At 33.4% G+C, this 20,637-nt stretch overlaps 1 pseudogene; it reads right to left on the minus strand.

The window, feature by feature from the left end:
- Positions 1–8,087: 8,087 nt before the first annotated feature.
- LOC128164769 (uncharacterized) lies at positions 8,088–11,892 on the minus strand (annotated as a pseudogene).
- Between the last annotated feature and the right edge of the window lie 8,745 nt (positions 11,893–20,637).

The raw sequence follows: 20,637 nt of genomic DNA on the forward strand, positions 1-20,637 counted from the left end.
ATTCCCACTGACTTGTCCGTCGCCTTACTCTCATTTTTGCTATATTTCGGGCTGGTTCATATGAAAGTAGGTTTTTTAATTATACCCCCGCAAACGAATTTTTTTTTTTTTTTTGGGGGGGGGGGGGGTATATAGGAATCCCCTTGTCCGTCCGTCTGTCCGTCCGTCTGTCTGTGCAATCGTGTCCGGTCCATATCTTTCTTATGGAGAAACATTGGAAGTTCTTACTTCACACAAAGATTGCTTATGACCTAAGGGTGTGTCATGACCTTGACCCAAGGTCATTTGGGCAAGGTCAAGGTCACTGGCAGAAAAAAATACAAAATTCGTGTCCCGTCCATATCTTTCTTATGGAGAAACGTTGGAAGTTTTTACTTCATACAAAGATTGCTTATGACCTAAGGGTGTGTCATGACCTTGACCCAAGGTCATTAAGGCAAGGTGTAGGTCACTGGTAGAAAACATACAAAAATTCGTGTCCGGTCCATATCTTTCTAATGGAGAAACATTGGAAGTTCTTACTTCACACAAAGATTGCTTATGACCTTAGGGTGTGTCATGACCTTGACCCAAGGTCATTAGGGCAAGGTCAAGGTCACTAGAAGAAGAAGTGCAAAATTTGTGTCCGGCCCATATCTTTCTTATGGAGAAACATTGGAAGTTCTTAATTCACACAAAGATTGCTTATGACCTAAGGGTGTGTCATGACCATTTGGGCAAGGTCAAGATCGTTGGGAAAAATAGTGCAAAATTCGTGTCTGGTCATTATCTTTCTTATGGAGAAGCATTGAATGTTCTTGCTTCACATAAATATTGCTTATGACCAACAGTTTTAAAAAAATAGAGCAGTTGTTATTTAAAGAAAAAAGACGGTGAAATAGATTCATCCAATATTTTCTATAATTGGAAAAATACACGCATTATGATTTTTATCTTAGCGGGGGGTATCAATTGTAAGCTTGCTCACAGTACCTCTAGTTATTTCTGAATAATTACTTATCAAATACTATTCAAATATAGCTTACGGACACCAACTCACACGTGATGAAATACTAAAGGTGTAAACAGTTACTCTAGTGTAGGCATTTCGTATTTTATTGGCAAAATGTCTTAATTCATAATTATACAAGATGAAGCCTCGAGCAAGCGCGGGAATTAACGTTAATTAATTAATTTTTACTCAAACTAGTGAGTAAATATTTTGTGTATCTTTTTCTAAATTTGGTTCTTAAGGTCATATTTTAATATAATTTGTATAGCTATAATTGTTTACAATCATAATGTCAGATAAAAGTCTGTTTTGAAATAATCACCCCATTAAACTTCACCATTTTAAGCATCATCATGTATCAAAAACACAATCTGTTCATTGTTTACAAATTAATTTCCGAGGTATAGTACCAATCTGCCGTAATATTAAAAAGTATAAAATTAAAAAACCGCTAGTGCAAGCACATGTATTTGCATATTTTTAAAAACCAAAGTTGTCAGAATTAAAGTATCTGCCCGGTGGTTAACTCTTCCTACACTTTCCGTTCTAGAAAGTTCTTACCATCAAAACTAACATCACATCAAATTGTTCCAGTTTATTTATAAACATTTTATATTAATTAAAGGTATCTGCCTGCGAAGTAGGAGGAACTCGTCCTACATTTTTCGCCTTACAATAATAAGTCGACCCGCGTTCTTGGTTACCCCGTTCTGGAAAGTTCTATCCAATTCTCTCACCAGAGGTCGTGCGTCGCAAGCGATTTCAAGAAACACATTGGCTCATTTTAATAATTCAACATTTGTCAAACTTAACTTTTATGTATACTCCAAACAAGTTCCCAGTAAATGTATTTACTCTTTGCGTAATCATTCAAGATTATGTCATTGCAAGCATATATTTTGTTGCAAACTTCCCCTGACTTTGATCCGCCAAAGTGTGTCCGCCACCTTACAGCGCTATAGCAAAAGTATTCGCGATTTTTCAAAATGGCGGCCGTAAACAAGGACGCGCTTCAAAATATAAAACTATAAAAAAAGGTATGCAAAACTGACTTACTTTTCTCAATATTTCGTGAGATGAGCTTTGGATCTTATAACAGCTTGGATCCGACGGGGAATTGATAGGTACAGGTTTTTAACGTATTCAGGGGCGATGTTTTGCCAAATGTCAAGTATAATATTAAAAAGTTCATCCTGGGTAGTAATGTCTCTGGCCATGCTTTGGAGTGAGCGCTTTAGTTTCAACCAAATGTTTTCAATTATATTAATGTCCGGGGACTGTGCTGGCCATGTGATGGAAGGAATGTTGTCATTAACTTTATATTCACAAGTAATCCTGGCTCTGTGCACGGGTGCTTTGTCGTCTTGGAAAAGGTAAGGTTTATCAGAAAAATGCCTCGCTATAACTGGCCACAAGTGTTCGTCGAGTATGTCAATATACATGTACTTTAGAGCAGTTATTTTGCCATCAACAAGACACAAAGTCCCTACACCATCATAAGGTATGCACCCCAACATCATAACTGCAACTCGACGCTTACGAGGGGGCACATGCACTGAGGTAGAAACGCTTCGTTTGCCTTCCTCCAGACATAAACTCTGTGATTTTCACCAATAACAACTTGGCTTTCGTCAGAAAACATTACTTTGTTCTAATGTTGGTCAACTGTTAATCGTCGTTTCTCTAAACACCAAGATAATCGCTTTTTTCGGTTCACTTCACGAACAACCATACGTTTTCGAACAACTTTTCGTTTATATCCCTGTTCATTGAGAAATCTCTGGACTGTACATTTATGGACAGTTTCTGTACGATGTTTCCCCTCGTTAAAATCCAGTGTAATGTCATTTAAGGTTCTGTACCTGTTACTTTTGACCGCATGCAATATCCAGTTTTCATCTCTGTGTGACAACTTTCGAGGTCTACCAGCTCGAGGTAAATTTTCCATACTTCCTCGTTTTATATACTTATTCCAAACAGATCGAACGGTAGATTCACTAACATTCAACAGCCGAACAATTTCACAAGTTTTGTGATTTTCAATTTTCAAAGATACGATTAGATTTTTAACCTCATTGGTAAGTTCACCAGATTTTCGATCCATTGTTAAACTCCGTATGTTTTCAATCACAAAGCAAGGTGCAGACGACAGGTAATATAAAATAACGTCACTTCCTACCTAAAGATAACTCGGTAAAAAAAAGGAACGGATAAATCTAACTTTTCGTAGAGTTATCGCTCTTTTCCCTATCGAGACGCGTAAAGTAGGCCGACGCCATTTTGAAAAATTGCGAATACTTTTGCTATAGAGCTGTACTTTCATTTTTGCTATTTCGGGCTTGTTTATTGAAAATGAAAGTTGGTTTTTAATTAATTTCACAACAATCACTAATTAGGTACGATTCAATTATAGCCTACGGGCATTATCTCATACGTGTTGGAATACCAAATGTGTAAGCAGTTACTGGTACAGGCATTTTGTAGTTTATTTGTTTTAGAAATAATAAAAGATATACAAATCTGTATAATAGTCAGTATAGATTGTGAATGAAATATGATAATAAAATCCAGCATTTGAAATTCCAATCCTTCTGAAATACCTGGTATGTAAATGGCTTGTAAGTGCAGGTCTGATAAATTATATTTGCTCTTGTTTCAAACGTTTAATCGACGCTAGATAATGCTTCCTGTGAACAGCACGCACTTTGAATTTGTGTATGCAGTCAACATTATTTTCATATAATATTTTCCGTCGACATTAATGCTTTCCACAGCTAATTAAGGGTTAGTTCACCTCGAGTCTTCTTTTTTAAGCGCTCTCATTGGGTAATTTTTTATTTATCTAAAAATGAAGACGAATAAAGATGCTTCTTTTTAAAACAATACTCTGTGATTAATTTTTGTGATTTTGGGAAAGTATCTTGACCAGGAGAATTTGGCAAATCTCTAATCTAATTTTATCGAGATTGTGACGTATTTCTTTTTAACTCTACGTGGCATAAAAAAGAACCCGTTTGTATCGCTCACAGAAGGAGTTTAGACTATACCATTGAATAAAGAAACACTGTCGATGCTAAAAACGTCTCTAGGGCATTATTTTATATTTTGAATGAATTTCTAAGAAAATAACTGCTATTCAGGAAAACCTTTTATAATACATGAACAGGTTGTTACGCCATTCAGGAAATTATACAATAAAACTAAGACCGAAAAAAATGATAGAATACATAAATCTTAATAGATAGATAGATAGATAGATAGATAGATAGATAGATAGATAGATAGATAGATAGATAGATAGATAGATAGATAGATAGATAGATATTAGATATTACATGCTAACGAGAGTATCATTAAGGATGTGTGGGGCAAATGTCGATATCAATATGGATATAAGTGATGATTATATTCAGAGTACTAGTACCGGTTAAGAAATTTCAAATTATACAATATTTAACCAACAAAAAGAAATGATTTAATTTTTTTGAAAGCTAAACATTATAAAGGCCCCAGTGAGATTCGAGGTTACGACTTTCAGATTTGTAGTCAACGTTCTTACTATTGTACTACGCTGTAAGTTAATGATTTTTATTTTATTTTAATGTTTTTGGGGGGGGGGGGTATATCATGTTATACTTTGTGCTATTGTTAATTTAATAGGAAGTACGTCACTACAGAGGCGTCCTTACTGAAACATTGGTTTAACTAATTCTTTTATCAGAGAGAAAAATCTTCAAAATCTTACTTTAAAGTGCCATTAACTGTTTATATCTTACTAAAATTTCTCTTTATTTGAATCTTTTTCAATCAAATATAAAATCGTATCACGAATACTGTCTTTCCTTTACCTTATTTTCAAGGTTATTGTAATAACGAGTAGACGAAGTCATTTTTCTAGGTCTTGTTGACAATTTTCATCAACTTGGTCTCTAATCAGTTTTGACTCTCTAAAGATTATGTGTTTAAATTTTAACTTTGTTGTTTTTTCTCCAGTCTCCTATTTATCAGAAATGTATTAAACTGCGTTTGGTAAATCATAGTCGTCAATTAGTTTCGCGTTCTTATTCTCAAATTTTCGACGCCCGAACCATTGTCTAATTAAAATTATCTTCTTTTTTGTCACGTTGCTTTAAATGAAGAATAGAGGGAGCAAGCGAGCTAACTTTAATTTCAAACTTCCTTTTTTATTTCACAAAATCAGGTGAATGTATTCCAAAAACTTAAACATTCAGACTAATGATTTTAAGATAGCACCATTAGTTTCAATGAAAATTTATCTGAATAAACCGAACTTCAAGTATTACAAGCTTTTGATATTTTTTCTCTTAAAAAAAAAAGATTTGCAAAGGTTCTTTTTGTGTAGCAAACAGAAAAGCAGCGTTATTCTATCTTTACATGTATCTTGCTATAAATAAAACGATTGTGATAACACAATACATGCTTAGAAAAGAATTATGTTTAACCAGACACGGAAGGAATTAGTATCTTAACCAACGCCCAATTTTGTAGATAATGAGACGTGATAAGTCTTTGATATAAGTAAACGCCCTTATGAGATCTATGTCGAAATCTAGTTTAAAGGATGATTTATATTTTATATGTATATTATTATTTCTCTTAAACCTAAGAGGGAAGGAACTAACAATTATTTATGTTTCATTATATATAATTTATAAAAATTACTAAGAAAAAAAAATGAACCAACAATTAACTCAAAGATGTAATATTTTAGAATACCTTGACAGTTTTAACCACTGTATAATAAATAAACAAAATTTAACTTTCCAGAGGATTATATTCATGAAGTTGTACCCCAAATACATTGTTTTCTGTAAACAATTTTTTTTTTACATTCCAAGCCACAAATATTTTAAAAATCTAATCGCCGAAAAATAAACATTTGGAAAGTTTTAATGACAAATGTCCAAATTCGGGTCAGCAAATTATCTTTATTCATTCAAATATAATTCTAAAAGCTAAAAAATTCGACAGGTTTTTTTGTCGGTGATTAAAACAAAAACACACACACATGTTCTCTCTCTCTCTCCTCTCTCTCCTCTCTCTCTCTCTCTCTGTCTCTCACTCTCTCTCTCTCTTTCTCTCTCTCTCTCTCTCTCTCTCTCTCTCTCTCTCTCTCTCTCTCTCTCTCATGGCTTTTGTGACGATTAGGGAAGCTGGGTGGTCAACAAGTTAAACATGAGATCTATTTTTGATTTTCTTAAATGATATCTAAAACTATAAACTTATTTGATGCAAAAATCATATATTTAAGCTTTAAACATAAATCGTCTGTTCTTTAGGAGATCAACATAGTATACGAATGGCGCCACGGCCATTCAGACCTCTTAAAAGATCTCACATACAGTTGTCTTTAATCCTTTTCCAAGACAGAATGATGTGTCCCCTATTAGACCTTCATACTTTGCTAAACATATACTTTAGTCGACCACCTTTGAAACATAGCAAGTCGTAAACTGAGTTCACCGTCGCAGAACTAGAATGTGGGCCGCCAGTAACGCCATACTTTGACATTTCCTCTCGTCCCGAATTAAACAGATTGTAAATAAAATCTTTTTCCAGACAGGAATTAAAGACATCGGCCTTTGTGTATGTCATCGTTAGTTTAGTTTCTCCAGATCCTTTAACAGCGTTTTACCAGGGGTCAAGATTAAAACAAATTCAAGTTTAAATTTATTTTTTGAAGTGTCTCATGCATTAACACTATACATTCACATGTTAAAATGCACACACAATTAATGTACATGGCTTAATATTGGACATCATAGACAATACAATACTAAAACTTTATAATATTTTGTCTTTTCAGTTGTTAATACATATAGCTATAAAAAATAATTTGGATTAAGAGTTCTAACAGCTACGTACCGGTATACACACGTACAGATATGACATAATATCTATATCATTGTAGTTTTAACAGTTTAAAGCTGTAAAATTACTTGTAACCTTAAAAACAAATTATCTATTGGACCATAAACATAAGTATATTTTTCATCACATCCCAAAGTTCGTATAAAAGTAGTTCCACAATTTTTTTTTATAAAGTTGGTTACCTAAATTCAATACGCTAGCTAAATCTATTTATAGCAACAGATATTTTCCAATTGTTCATAGGGAAACACACGGTGCATGTGTGAAATGCGCTTTATACCTCTCATAATGAACAAGTTATAAAAAATATGACCAAAAGTCCATAGATAAACTGTGACCAAGTGCACAAATTCATAACTGACGACGAAAATTGTCCATTATTGTTATAGGCCTACCCTAAACTGCTACTGGCGTGCCAGTACTTTACGAGTACATATCGATATACATGTACACCTGTAACCTTCAAATTGACCATTAAAAATGCATGTATATGTAAACATACTATATAAAATGTTCTATTTAATGAGTGAAGTAATTTTAATTGTGTGCATTTTGTGTTTAAGTCGTCTCAACATGCAAATGAGGAAGAGGGGGCAGGTTTAGTTCTTTTTTTCACGGCAGTTTGACACTGTACAATTCTTTGGATTTAAACTTACCTATAAACAAAAGTGGCAGTCCTGGATTTCTCCAAATTAAACTCTGAAACCTAGATCATTCGTCTGCGTTTGTCACTACGGTGACGTCATACTGTATACACAGCGAAAGAACTCAAAAATTTGGGGTTTTTTTTAGAAATTAATATAGTGCGCAGAATTTTACATCGTGATTTTCGGCATGGAAGTCGCTCCTATAGAGTTTTATTTTTTGGCAATGTAAGAACTTGGTAAATCAATGCGCACACAGTAAATTGCTGAATTATACTGCCGATTTTACCATTTTTTTCCGGAAATTCTAATTTCGCCGGAGAATTTCACGTAAAAAATCACGTTCGAGGCAATATCGGCAAAATTTAATTCTATATTTAAATAACACATATATTATATTAAATATTTTTACGGTACAATTTATTTTTCAAGAGTGCAGTTAATTTTTTGGTAAATTTGAGGGCGTAATATCACATCAACTGAATCAAGTTCTTTTTTTCTTTTTTTCTTTTGTATGTACCAACAATTTTTAAGTATGAATAAAATACAATATAATATAGTTAAGTAATCAATAAAGCACCTGTTTCCAGTAGCGACGTCTCGTCACGTGTCATTGTGTACGAAGCATCTTCAGTTGTTTGTTCCAATTTATTTAAAGTAATTATCTCGGGTATATTTTGTTGTGTCTTTTGCTGCCATTGTTTCCTGGTATTGTGTCGTATGGTTTTGTAATTCTTTTGTTGACAAGTACGTCGTTTTTGTTGTTTTCTTTACATCTCTTGACTTATCAATGCTTTTACAAACTTCTATCTTCATCGTATTGCAATCACTAGCTTTACAGTCGATCTTACACCTTATGCACTGTGTTTTATTGACCACTGGCATACCTAAATAATGTACACAGGAAAATGTCATAGGTTGAGTATACTTTGCTTGTATAAACTATCTACAGGCTTTTAGCATCGGGGCTTGGGGATTTTGAAAGTACTATTCCCCGCATTATTGGGAACAAGAGGAGAAAAATATATGGAAATTTAATGAAATAAACAAAAGTAACCGCATATATTGTTCAAATTTTGTACCAAGCACTACCCCCTCCTTAAACAGATCAGAATTTATAAAAGCGTCAAAGTTTCTGTATTTACTCCCCTCCCCGCTTGGTACTTATACTAGATAGAATATGTTGTCATGCATAAACAAATTTCCTTGGTAAATGTTATTAAATGCATCAAGTAAACGAACTGTATACCTTTTTCTACACAGGAACCAATAGCATTTTTGACACATTCCATAAGCACAGCTTTTTTCCTCTCATGACAATCCATTTGTACACAGGCTTTTAGATCTGCGATTTCGCCTATACCGAAATTAAAATTAAAAAAAAAACAACACAAAAAACATTACAACTTATCGATCAAACTACAAATAAATGCAATGTTCAAAATTGACAAACTTGAATTACCTAAATAGATAAGCACTCGAGGCGAAATTTATTAATTACGGTTATTTACTCTCATGCAAAACAAGTTCATAAAATGTTGTAAAAGAGAATGACCCGAGATCATTATTCATTGATGTTTATTTTCTTGTCTGAAATATCATATAAAAACAATTAAATTAAACGCAACAGTGCTCAATTAATATATTGTGTAGGGTAAAATATTTGTTATAATTATAGGCCTGGGACAATAAAAAGAAAATAATATTAATCTATTGTGTAATTGACAATTCTCAAAAGATAGTGTTTGACTAAATAACTAATAAAACGTGATTGGTCAGCAGATCGATACCAATTAACCACGCAAAACGTTTGAGAATATTAGGAATAAAGAAAAAATAATTCGACCAACTTTTTGAAATATTTACTTCGAACACAAAACTAAACAAAAGAGCCAAAGTTTCAATATCGGCATTATTTTGCGCTCAAATTGTAAAACTACAGTTTACAAACACCAACTGGAATAATATAGTAAAACTTACGTTCAGAAACTTTAATGACACTAACTGTTGTGTCAATGTTAAATTTGTTTTGCAGTTTCAGTTTATAAGTATTCAACTTCTTAAAACCTTGGAATCATTTTATGCAAAATTACATTAATATTGCAAACGTAAAAAAAATTGAAAACTAATTAATCATTTTCCCTCTATTATAGAGTTGATTAAAGAGACCACACCTTTAAGTATCCGTGACAACAGCATGTTTTGTTTTTTTCTCACATAAAACAAATTCTTAACCCTGGCCAAAATTATAGCTCCAATTAGTTTATCAAGGCTCGTTAATCGACGATTTTTAATTTTGAAATATGCTACACAACCATATACCTGGTATGTTATTTTTAGGTTTTAAATTTTAGTTCATAGTCATAATCGGTGTTTTACAACTTTAGGTTTTATTTATGAAAAGTAAATAATTAACATGATGAAAAACTTTAAGTTATTGAATTTAACAAATCGTCATTATGCAGCATTGACAAATTTAGTTTTAAATAATAGATGTGTAAATATGATAGTAAAAGTACATGCAATAAACAAGCGTACATAATTCACAGCTCTAACTCATTCTTGTTGCTCCACCACATTTACTTCCATTTATTCTATATTCTGTGGGAGTGCACAAAACACACGGAGCATTGTTAAGATAGGAGCCATACAGTATAGGTCTAGATCTGTATTATCAATTATGCAATATATATGTATAGTATCATAACTTGGTAACAATTCATATCCTACAAAGATGTTATGTTAACATCAGACTAGTCTCTTTACTTTCTCTACTCTCAGTACCTGATTATTACATACCTATCGTCCATAACTCCAATGAACGGTCACATTGTTGTTGAAGGTTTTGATGAGTGTCAGAAACAAATACACAACCATTAATCTGGTAAACATATCAAATGAACAAACCAGATTGGTATATTCTTAGAAAGACGTATTTTGTTTTAAATTTCATTGGTATCCAATTAATAATAATAAATGTCAAAAAGGTATAATTTTATCATTTGTACTAAACGTACTTTGATTTCAAGCAAATGAGAGTTTTGTTGTATGCAGTGATTCCATTCGTCAATTTTGTTGACATCATTGGCGTTCAAACATCCTAAGAAAAAAATCTGAATTCTAATTCTAGATCTCCTTTATTGGACGTTTTGAAATCACTGACCAAGCTTTGAGATCAAACAGAAACTTTTAAATCAAAGCAAGAAGCCCACAGGCCTTGACGGTCACCTGAATACCATAATCCGTAGATAGACCAATGAAGGAGTTTCATGATTGCGTTTTAAGTTTCATTTTTTGGTCTTGACCTTTATTCAAGACTCTAACTTTTATCTCGTATTTACAATTTGAATTTGAGTTTCACATGTAAAGAGCATGACATTAAATATTAATAACAATGTTTTTTAATTTTTCTTCGACGAGTGTGAAAGTTCATAGAAAAATATTATTAAATACAACACAACTTCATTTTCTATATGTGGACATATTGACCTGACCCTAAGAACTGTACTCCCAATTCTAGGTCATGAAAGTCACAATTTAGGTAGAGGGCTACACGAACATCATGCATTTATATGAGAGAAAGGATGATTTTAAGAGATTTCATACATGTCCACTATCTTGCCAAATTTCCCCGCCTAAAGGCCTGAATTATTGACCCAGGGGCAATAAATTTCATAATAAAGGTAGAGGGCTTCGTACATATCATAATTATGTATTCAATTATCTCCCAATATTCTGAAAGTAAAGAAGGGGATGTTCTAAGATATGATACATGTTCACTATATAGCTATATTAGCCCCAACCTTGGGCCGGAACCCCTGAGCAGGGGCCATACATTTTACAGTTCATGAACATAATAATCATGCATTTAGTATTTCTCCAATATATTTGGATGTAAAGAAGAATACTTTCTAAAATTCAATACGTGTTTACTATATGACCTTAATGTCCCGCCCAAGAACCCGAACCAATGACCAACGGCCCATAAATTTCATAATTTATACAGAAAAGTTCATGGACATCATAACCATGCATTTTGTATTTCTTGAATGTTTACCGGAGTAGAGAACAAGATTTTCTAAGATTTAATACGTGTTTCCTGAATGGCCATACATGTATTGGCCCTGAAGCCTTGACCCAGGGGACATTAATTACATAGTTTTAGTACAGGACTTGATGTTCATCATAAATGCATGGCATGCATTTACTTTTCCCATTTAGGTGGGAGTAGAAAATGTTATTTTTTTTAAATAAGCTCTTTTTACCTGACATTAAGATCAAGAATAAGTATCCTGGTATCTTAAGCATCTTTCATTTGTGGAATTTTACAGATGAAAGTCCAAAATGGTCAGCAATTCACTAATTTAAAAGGACCGTGTGCACTTTTTTTCATCAGAAGGTTTCTGAGTAAATATAAAATTATGGCAACAGTGTTTGTCTAGAAACAAATTTGTGATCTACATCCCGACACGGAAATTACAGACTTCGAAACAAGAGGTTCTTTCTTCGTCACGTGACTAAATGTGTAAGAGTCTATGTCTCTCCTTTTACTGGTGTAATAAAAATAGCAAAGAGTTTTGAGATTGGATCTCAACTAAATAGAATCCTATTTTTTAACACATTTTTCTCTACAGAATTTAGTAGATAACTTCAGGTTGATAACAAAAGTATGGCTATTAGAGAAAATGAAAGGGAAGTTGTACCCTACTCAAGAGGTAAACCCTCAGCTGTCACTGTGTTAACGCCTTGTGCAGGACGGACAGTGTATACAACCTCTAACTAAAGGCGTACCCCTTCCCTAATACTACTTGTAGAGTATCAGCGACGACTAACTCATGCTGGTCTGCGCGAGGACAGCCTCTGTAATAACCGACTAGTGGTCAGCCTTCAAAAACGATTGGTCCCATAATTATCAATGTGGTATGCCTCTCTCTCAATGCAACCCACCTATCAAATCGTACTTTAGTCTCGCAATTCCTCTCTGTTGGAACTCTGCTAGGGAAGAGAACGCTGCGACACGCTCGCTTATATATACCCTCTATGGGTCACGTCACAATCACCGCTGGTTGCTAGGCGACAATACAAAAGCAGTCGTCATGTGCGGTACGCATGATTTAACATTACATAACACAAAATCGTTACAGTATTTTAAGATTTATATTTGATTCCGAATAAAACTATTAAAGTTGTTTTATTCTCAAAGTTCAATGATATTTAAAATGAAATGTCTCAATACATTTTCTTTAAAAAATTAAAAGCAATATGAATACAAAAAATTTGAGCTCTGAATTGTGGCTAATTGCATTAACTTGGTCAGTAATAAGGGAATGCAGACCCATCACTACTGCAAACACTGCTTATCTTTGGAGTTATTGAATTCATAACGCTACTTTATGTGAGCTTCAGGACGTTAGTTGGGAACAAAGGAAGTTATAATAAGATACATGTACAACTGGTGCAGTTGCTACACGGATTCTTGTTCAGTAAAGTACAATTTGGCGGAATGCTAATGGTTTTTTGTGTTTACTTTCCAACGCCGTATTCACATTTTTGAAAGCCAAATTAAACATTTCAACAAGGACTTTACATACATGCTGCTTAGCAAAGTATTTGTACTACCAGGATTAAAATGAAAGGGGGGGGGTAAATTTGAATCTATTTCTTTTAAGTAGAGTCTCAAACCAAGTAAAAAATTCAATAAAAAATAAATAAATAAACTTCCAATAGGTTTTTTAAAGAAATAAGAAGACATTACTTAAGAAGTATTTTAAAATTGCAAGTAAAAATGTACTCGGTTATAAGGAAGTACTTATACCTTATCAAGATAATAAACTTTACGACAAGACACACTTATATTTCAAACGATGGTATTTCCGTGTTTCATAGAATACCATAATTCCAAATATAAATTATATATAGAGTATTTTAGGCCAAGCACATCGATGCCTATAGCTGAAATATGAATGACGCAGCTTCAACCATGTTCATGGACAGCCTTATTTACTAATACAGAGAAAACAAGTTGTTGTCCTTTAAAAAAGGACTTCAATACGTGGACCATTTGCATGTGTTTCCAACGAAAACGTGAACGCCTTAAGATTATCAAAGTTTACACCGACTCTATAGCCGCCTACTTTTAACCACTAAATTTGTACATATATGTATAGCCCTGACTTTTTATCTCAGAATTTAAAGGGTTCATACTTCTAAAATAATTATGATCTATATTAATGAAGTCTGCATGTATAGTATCAGGCATTCGGCGAATTCTACTATTTGCGCACACATTACGATTCGCACTACTTTGTTAAAGCTATACACGCTATAATTTGCGTCAATTTTGAATGACAGTGAAAACGCATGTGTTTGTCTACTTATAAAAGTTATCCTTAATCTGTAAATTACAAGGTTGAATTCCATCTCGTTACAAAGATATAGATTTTTAATTGTTTATTTTCCTGCCAGGAAAATATACCTTTTCATGAATATTGATGAAGGAAGAGCAAAGCGACCTCATTGCGCATGTCCGCGGAGAACTAGGTGGTCGTTATTGTTTGCCTAATTAAATATCCAACTTGATTTTTAATATGCTTAACAGTTGTTAATTTGAAATACATACATGTATAATGAGTAAAATACGCTTGCCATTCACGATACCCTTACTTCTGCATTAACACTTATAGGATCTATAAATAGCACATAGGGGAAAAACACAGGTCTACGTCATTTTTTTAAAGGAAGTATTCATATCTACTCACAGGCTTGTATTTTTTTCTTTTGTTTGTACTCGTATATCGGACAAATTTATGCTTTACTGAAAATATCCTTTCCTTTGTGAAACTATTACAATTATGAAGATGTTGACCCTTCACCAGTTTTGGTATGATAGGCTAAATTTAGCTGTCGATATCACGTGATATATTGATATTCACGAGGAGGCATTACTTTCCTGGCAGGAAAATAAATATTTTTTATTGTTTAATATTTGATATATTTGTTACGTGATCGAATTGAGCATTATAATTAACAGAATAAAGGTAACTTTTATTAGCCTAGTAATCAAACACATACATTTTCCCCTTTATTAAAAATTGACGCAAATCATAGCGTGTATAGCTTTAACTATGCAGTGACAGCTTTAATTAAATTAATTTCATATTTTGATGCATTTTTCTTGAGATTTAAACTTTTATACAATGACATAATTATTCAATCACACTTAAATGCTTAAAAAAAAATTTAATCGGGAAGTACTCTAGCCTAGCCTACTATAAAAGTAAAGTTAATTAAGTTAGTTTATACATGTGTATACGGAAAATAACAAAACATTGCAAATTATGCTATTTGATGCATGTTGTAGTTTCGGAATACATTTACTTATTTATAATACTGACAGTTCATATCACATGCCGATTATTTCTTTAAAAGGAATACTTTGTTTCTGTACTGACTACTGTTTGCCGACAACTTTACAATTACAATTACAGCGCCTTTGAACTTATGTGTGCATATGGCATGGAATCCCGATCCCGATTCAGATAAACTTGTGCTAGCCTGGTTCCCTGAGCTACCCATTACGCACAGGAACCAGGCTAGCTCATGCGCAGGCTGAATTTTCCCCATAGCATCCGGTTTAACCTCGCTTATATATTTTCTGCGTGGACCTCAGGGTCCACGCAATAAAACAGTGTGTATATACGATCAATTGTGTCAACCATCTGTCAGCTTAGAACAGCATCTTTTAGTTTAGCTATGGAAGAATATTGAAAATGCACCCATCCCTCATTTTGGATAGTTGAATTTTCAATTGGTCACTGAGAACGTATCGTCACTTATTTGATTACATGGTGTATTACATATTGTTCTTTTAACAAACGATGAGGCATACTTTAATTAAAATGATATTTCTGTTTTGGTGACAACGATACAATTTGTAAGAATGATAATAATACAGTAAAATATTTGGTAAATGGCAAATGTAATTTGCAATGTTTATCATTTGTGATAGGTCTCTCTCTCTCTCTCTCTCTCTCTCTCTCTCTCTCTCTCTCTCTCTCTCTCTCTCTCTCTCTGAAGAAGAAGAAGAAGAAGAAGAAGAAGAAGAAGAAGAAGAAGAAGAAGAAGAAGAAAGAGTTTTTTAATTGTTAGACCAGATAGACATTGTGGGTAATTAAGCTATACGTAATGTTGTTAATTGTAAAACATTGATCAGTTTACACTGTACACAGCATACACTTTCGAAATTCTTTTTAGCAGATTTAGTTATATCAATTAAAACAAGCATCAAAATAAATATTGATTTCAAAAAGGGATTTTATTATCATTTATTATTATCACTTATTATTATGTTATTCATAGATTTGAATAATGTGAAGATGTTTTTAAACTCATAAATATTTGTTTTAATTTGAAAAAAACACGTTTTCATGAAATTACTGGACATGATTCATTAGATATTTAAATCATGCATTTACTCACACCAAATTTAAACTTAAAAGTATTTAACTTGCAAACAAACCAGATTCTTCACGTCTTTATATAAATACAAAATTGTTCGTATAAAGTAACTAAAGGCATACATCCTTCTTGGAACAACGAAATAATGTTTCAGAAATGATGCTTTAACGCTCCATAAAAATGGAATTTTGTTGTAGCGTTAATTCCACCTTCAATATGCAAATTTTCATTTTCCAAATGCATAATTTTGACCGTTAACAGTTATGTAAATATATAAAATAATTTATACTACAGTCCATATTACATCCTTTCCAGGATCGTGAAACTGTCTTACATTTATGTTAATAATTTGTCTCAAATATAAGATTTAGACTTAGTTAAGATTGCTTAATTAAGTGGATCACAAATCGATCTAAAGAAAAAACTAAGATTTGTCTTAGCTATCATAGTAACTCACGCGATTTTACGAGTAGTACTTGCAGTTATAGTTAAATAGATATCAACACCATAAATCACTTTAAGAAATATGTATTGACTAAGTATCGTTGTCTTTTTAAACATTGTGCATTCTGCTTCTTCTCTGTTTACATCAAGGGAACCCGCACTATACCTTTGCGCATGTCCACCTAAATACAAGGAACCCCAATGTAAAAAACGTAAGTATTTAGTAAGTATGAAATGATTCAATATAAATCTACCATTTTAATCATAAATGGAGATATCAAGCTTTATTGTATGATCTAGGGGGCGTGGTCATAAATTTTCATTTAGGTTTTCACACCAAACAATAGTTGGTTTCTGATATGAGTAGAATCCAGCATCTTGAATTTAAAAAGTGTTGTTTGAAAATGCGTTATATTTCTGTAACTAACGTGAAATTACAGCAGGTAAGAAAACTCCCGTGCTCTTGTGTCAAACGATAAAATGACACCAGACAATACCCGCTACAAAAGCCGAGAAGGATCATTCGAGATTCGAAATTCGAAATACGAGATTCGAGATACGAGATTCGAGATTCGAAATTCGAGATTCAATATCTAAATTAACCAATCAAATCATTGATCTGAAACCTGTATCCTAGCAACATCAAACTGTTCTAAATAAAGATCATTCGTACATGCTCTTTCCTACAAATACATGTCTTAAAAGCTCTTATATAGTGGCTATAAAATGGTTAAATTAACATTGATGAATTAACCCCACACAGTATAAACAATTAAATTAGAAATAACACTGTTGGCTTTGCGAATCTAAGTGGTTTTGTTTGCCCTGTATGTATTTCCCCCCGAACAATTTTAACCCGAAGTGTATTCGCCCCAACTGTGTAAAAATCGCCTCGCGAAGAAAGATCTGTTTAATCTAAATGTTTTAGCTATGAAACGAAACTCAATGAAATAATCGACATGTCAAAATATAGGTTATGATAAAGTTTTAAACCATAGAAGATATAATGATTTACAACATCAAAGACAAAAATCCAGATAAGAATAGTGTATTGCAATGCCATTGTCGATATAGAGAGAGAGAGAGAGAGAGAGAGAGAGAGAGACACACACACAGAGAGAGAGAGACAGACAGACAGACAGACAGACAGACACAGAGAGAGTTTTGTAGTGTCAAATTCAGTTTTGATTTAGAATTTGAAATTGATTTGATTTGTTACAAGCATATATAGACAATAATTAAGCCTCTAAAACGAGAAAAGAGAGGAGGTAGCTAGGGTAGGGCAGACCAACTAGCAAGCTTTAATTTTAACGGTGTTAGCGCACCTGTGATTTACATCGACTCTCTCTCTCTCTCTCTCTCTCTCTCTCTCTCTCTCTCTCTCTCTCTCTCTCTCTCTCTCTCTCTCTCTCTCTCATCACCTAGCATTTCCTTTTCCGTGAGGGGGTTTGGGGTATTTGTGATGTCTTACATTAGCTAGCGAAAATAATAAAAAAAACATGAAATTTTCTTTAAATTGTGTGCGGATGTTGTACGCCAATAATCCGTTTTCAGTATATACATTTCAAGAGGGGGGGGGGACTATATAGTCCTAATTAATTTGTCAGTTATTCTGTCCCCACTTTGTTTTCTCTTCGTTTTCCAGGTTTTTTTTATTTGGCTCGGCAAATTAATAGAAAACTTTCTGTGTAGCTCCATAACGATGCACTGTAGATAAATTATGAGTAGTTTTATTTTTGATAAACAGGTACATATCCGTACTTGATTTTTAATTTGACACTTATAATCGGATTTAATATTCCAATAATTATAGGGTAGGAAAGAGTAGACGGGACTTTTTTGCGCATATCCTACTGTACCATTCATTCAACACAGGTATTAGCACTCATCGAGTTCGACTTGCTTTCCTTTTTTTATTTACTGTATCAAAAGCTATTAATTTTTTAAAATATTTTGAATTTATGGCCTGATTATATATAAATTGGAGCTGCGCTGGTGCATATATTCACCCAAATGGACCAAAATATAACCAAATGAATCTAAAAATTTTGACAAAATTAGTTTTAAACGTACGACTCTTTTTCAATTCTAATCGGGTATGTCCTTTAGAAAAATCTTGAACCACACACATTTTAGCAAATAAAACGACAATTGATTCATTTTTTTATGGGGAGGGAGGTGGTGCCGGTGAAGGACATGTATTGCTTGTGGCAGTTGTGCTATACTCTCATTTGTTATAATAGGTAATACTACATATTGATATAAAATGAAAGTTTCCAATTACACTGTACATAGCTTCTATCACGCATTTTGACCCGTGCGATAGTTTAAAACAATTTTCAAAGCATTTAATGTAATTCAACCGATCATTTTTGAAATTTAATTTTCTGGATCCCCGCCTGATACGTCCGCCTCCATGGACATTAGAATTACATGTACGTTGACCATATGTACACATTAACTTAATCGGCTATGTTATGGGACGATAACATTTTTTATCAATGTTTTTGCAGGATATATAACGAATAACAGCCTATTTGTGGGTTTTTGCACTGATTATTTGAGATAATTTGCCGCCATCTTTTATGCATTCCACACACCACTCACAGTTTCTTTATTTGGTGTTCTGTGTGTATGGCGACAAATTGGTAAATTTGCACCACTCACCCCTTGTAGCTTCATCCTGATTACATTTTAAGTGTAATGTAATGTAATTTAAGTGTAATGTAGTAGTATATTAAATACACACATCTTTGTTTGCAGTGCTTATTTACATCTTTAGAGATTTACTTACAAAAAAAGTAAACATTTATATGACTTATATGTAATTATTGTCAATTTTGGTGCGGTGGGGGGGGGGGGGTGGGTAGGAAAATACAGAGAAACTTAACTTGGCTGTGAAACATATGCTTTTATTCTTTCTTGTTGATATATCAATGAATGAATTATAACAAAATATATGTACAACATTTTAATTAATTTTGAAATATTCATGCACAATCAAATAAAAGGTACTGTTCTCTGCAAAAGAAATCGGCAATGTGAACAAATTCAGGCACGTAGCATCAGGGGGGGGCCAGGGGGGGCCTGGCCCCCCCCACTTTTTCTTGCAGCAACAATTTTTTTTAAAATTTACATATAAAAAAATGAATTATAATGAGTTGGCCCCCCACGTTTTTGGAAGTAAGTAAAAAATTGGTATAAAAATAAGGAAATGAGGAGTCAAATTGAAGTTACCTCTACCCCCCCCCTTCCCCCCCCCCCCCCCCCCCCCCCCACGGATTAGGAATTTCAAGATTTGGAGGAGAAAAATTTTTGGTAGGGAAGAATTTTTTTTTTTTGGAAGTATAGTTTAGTCTAACCCCCCCCCCCCCCCCCCCCCCCCCCCCCCCCCACGGAATACGATTTTGAAGATTTTTGGAAACTTTAAATTTCCTTTTTTTTTTTTTCTTTTTTTTTTTTTTTTTGCTTGTCAAGATTTTTTGGATGGGTCTGGCCCCCCCACTTTCAAAAACGATGCTACGTGCCTGAAATTGGCACCCTATCATCCCTACCTTTAATTGTAGAGAGTAGGTATCCTTCTATATTGAAAACAATTCCAAAAGTAAGACTCATAATAAGTTGTTTACTGAGGAAAAGGGAAAAAAATTGTATTTATCAATAATTCCGTATGATGTGATAATATCTCAATGATTTGTTTATAATCATAGTACTAGTGTATCACTGTATGCATACATAAAAACGATAAGTAATGCTTATATTTATTAGTGAAACAGGACAGATTATTTATATTTAGATTATTTAGATACATGTACTAATCTTCATACGGGGATCTAGAAAGGAGGGGGTCAGGGGATCTGGACCCCCTCCTCGGGAAAATTGGAGCTTATTAAATTTACATAGTAAATTTTTTTAAAATTGGCCTAGGATCCCCTACAGAAAAAATTAGCTACGCTTATGAAGTTCTCTACCATAACCGCATTTTTACACAAAAGGGGTGAATAAACCCGGGTTTTAAACTATTACTGGTGGTGAAATACCTTAGGGTTCAAACGCATCAGGTGGAAATGCACCAGGGCAAACAAAATCACTTAGATCCGCGAAGCACACTGCATTATTACTAGCCTACTTAGATATTCTGTGTAAAAGTAAATACAAATAATTATTTAGTTAGGTAGGGAGAAGTGAACATAGCATTTATTTGTATAT

Source organism: Crassostrea angulata, chromosome 10 (genome assembly GCF_025612915.1).
Source record: "Crassostrea angulata isolate pt1a10 chromosome 10, ASM2561291v2, whole genome shotgun sequence".
NCBI lineage: Eukaryota > Metazoa > Mollusca > Bivalvia > Ostreida > Ostreidae > Magallana > Magallana angulata.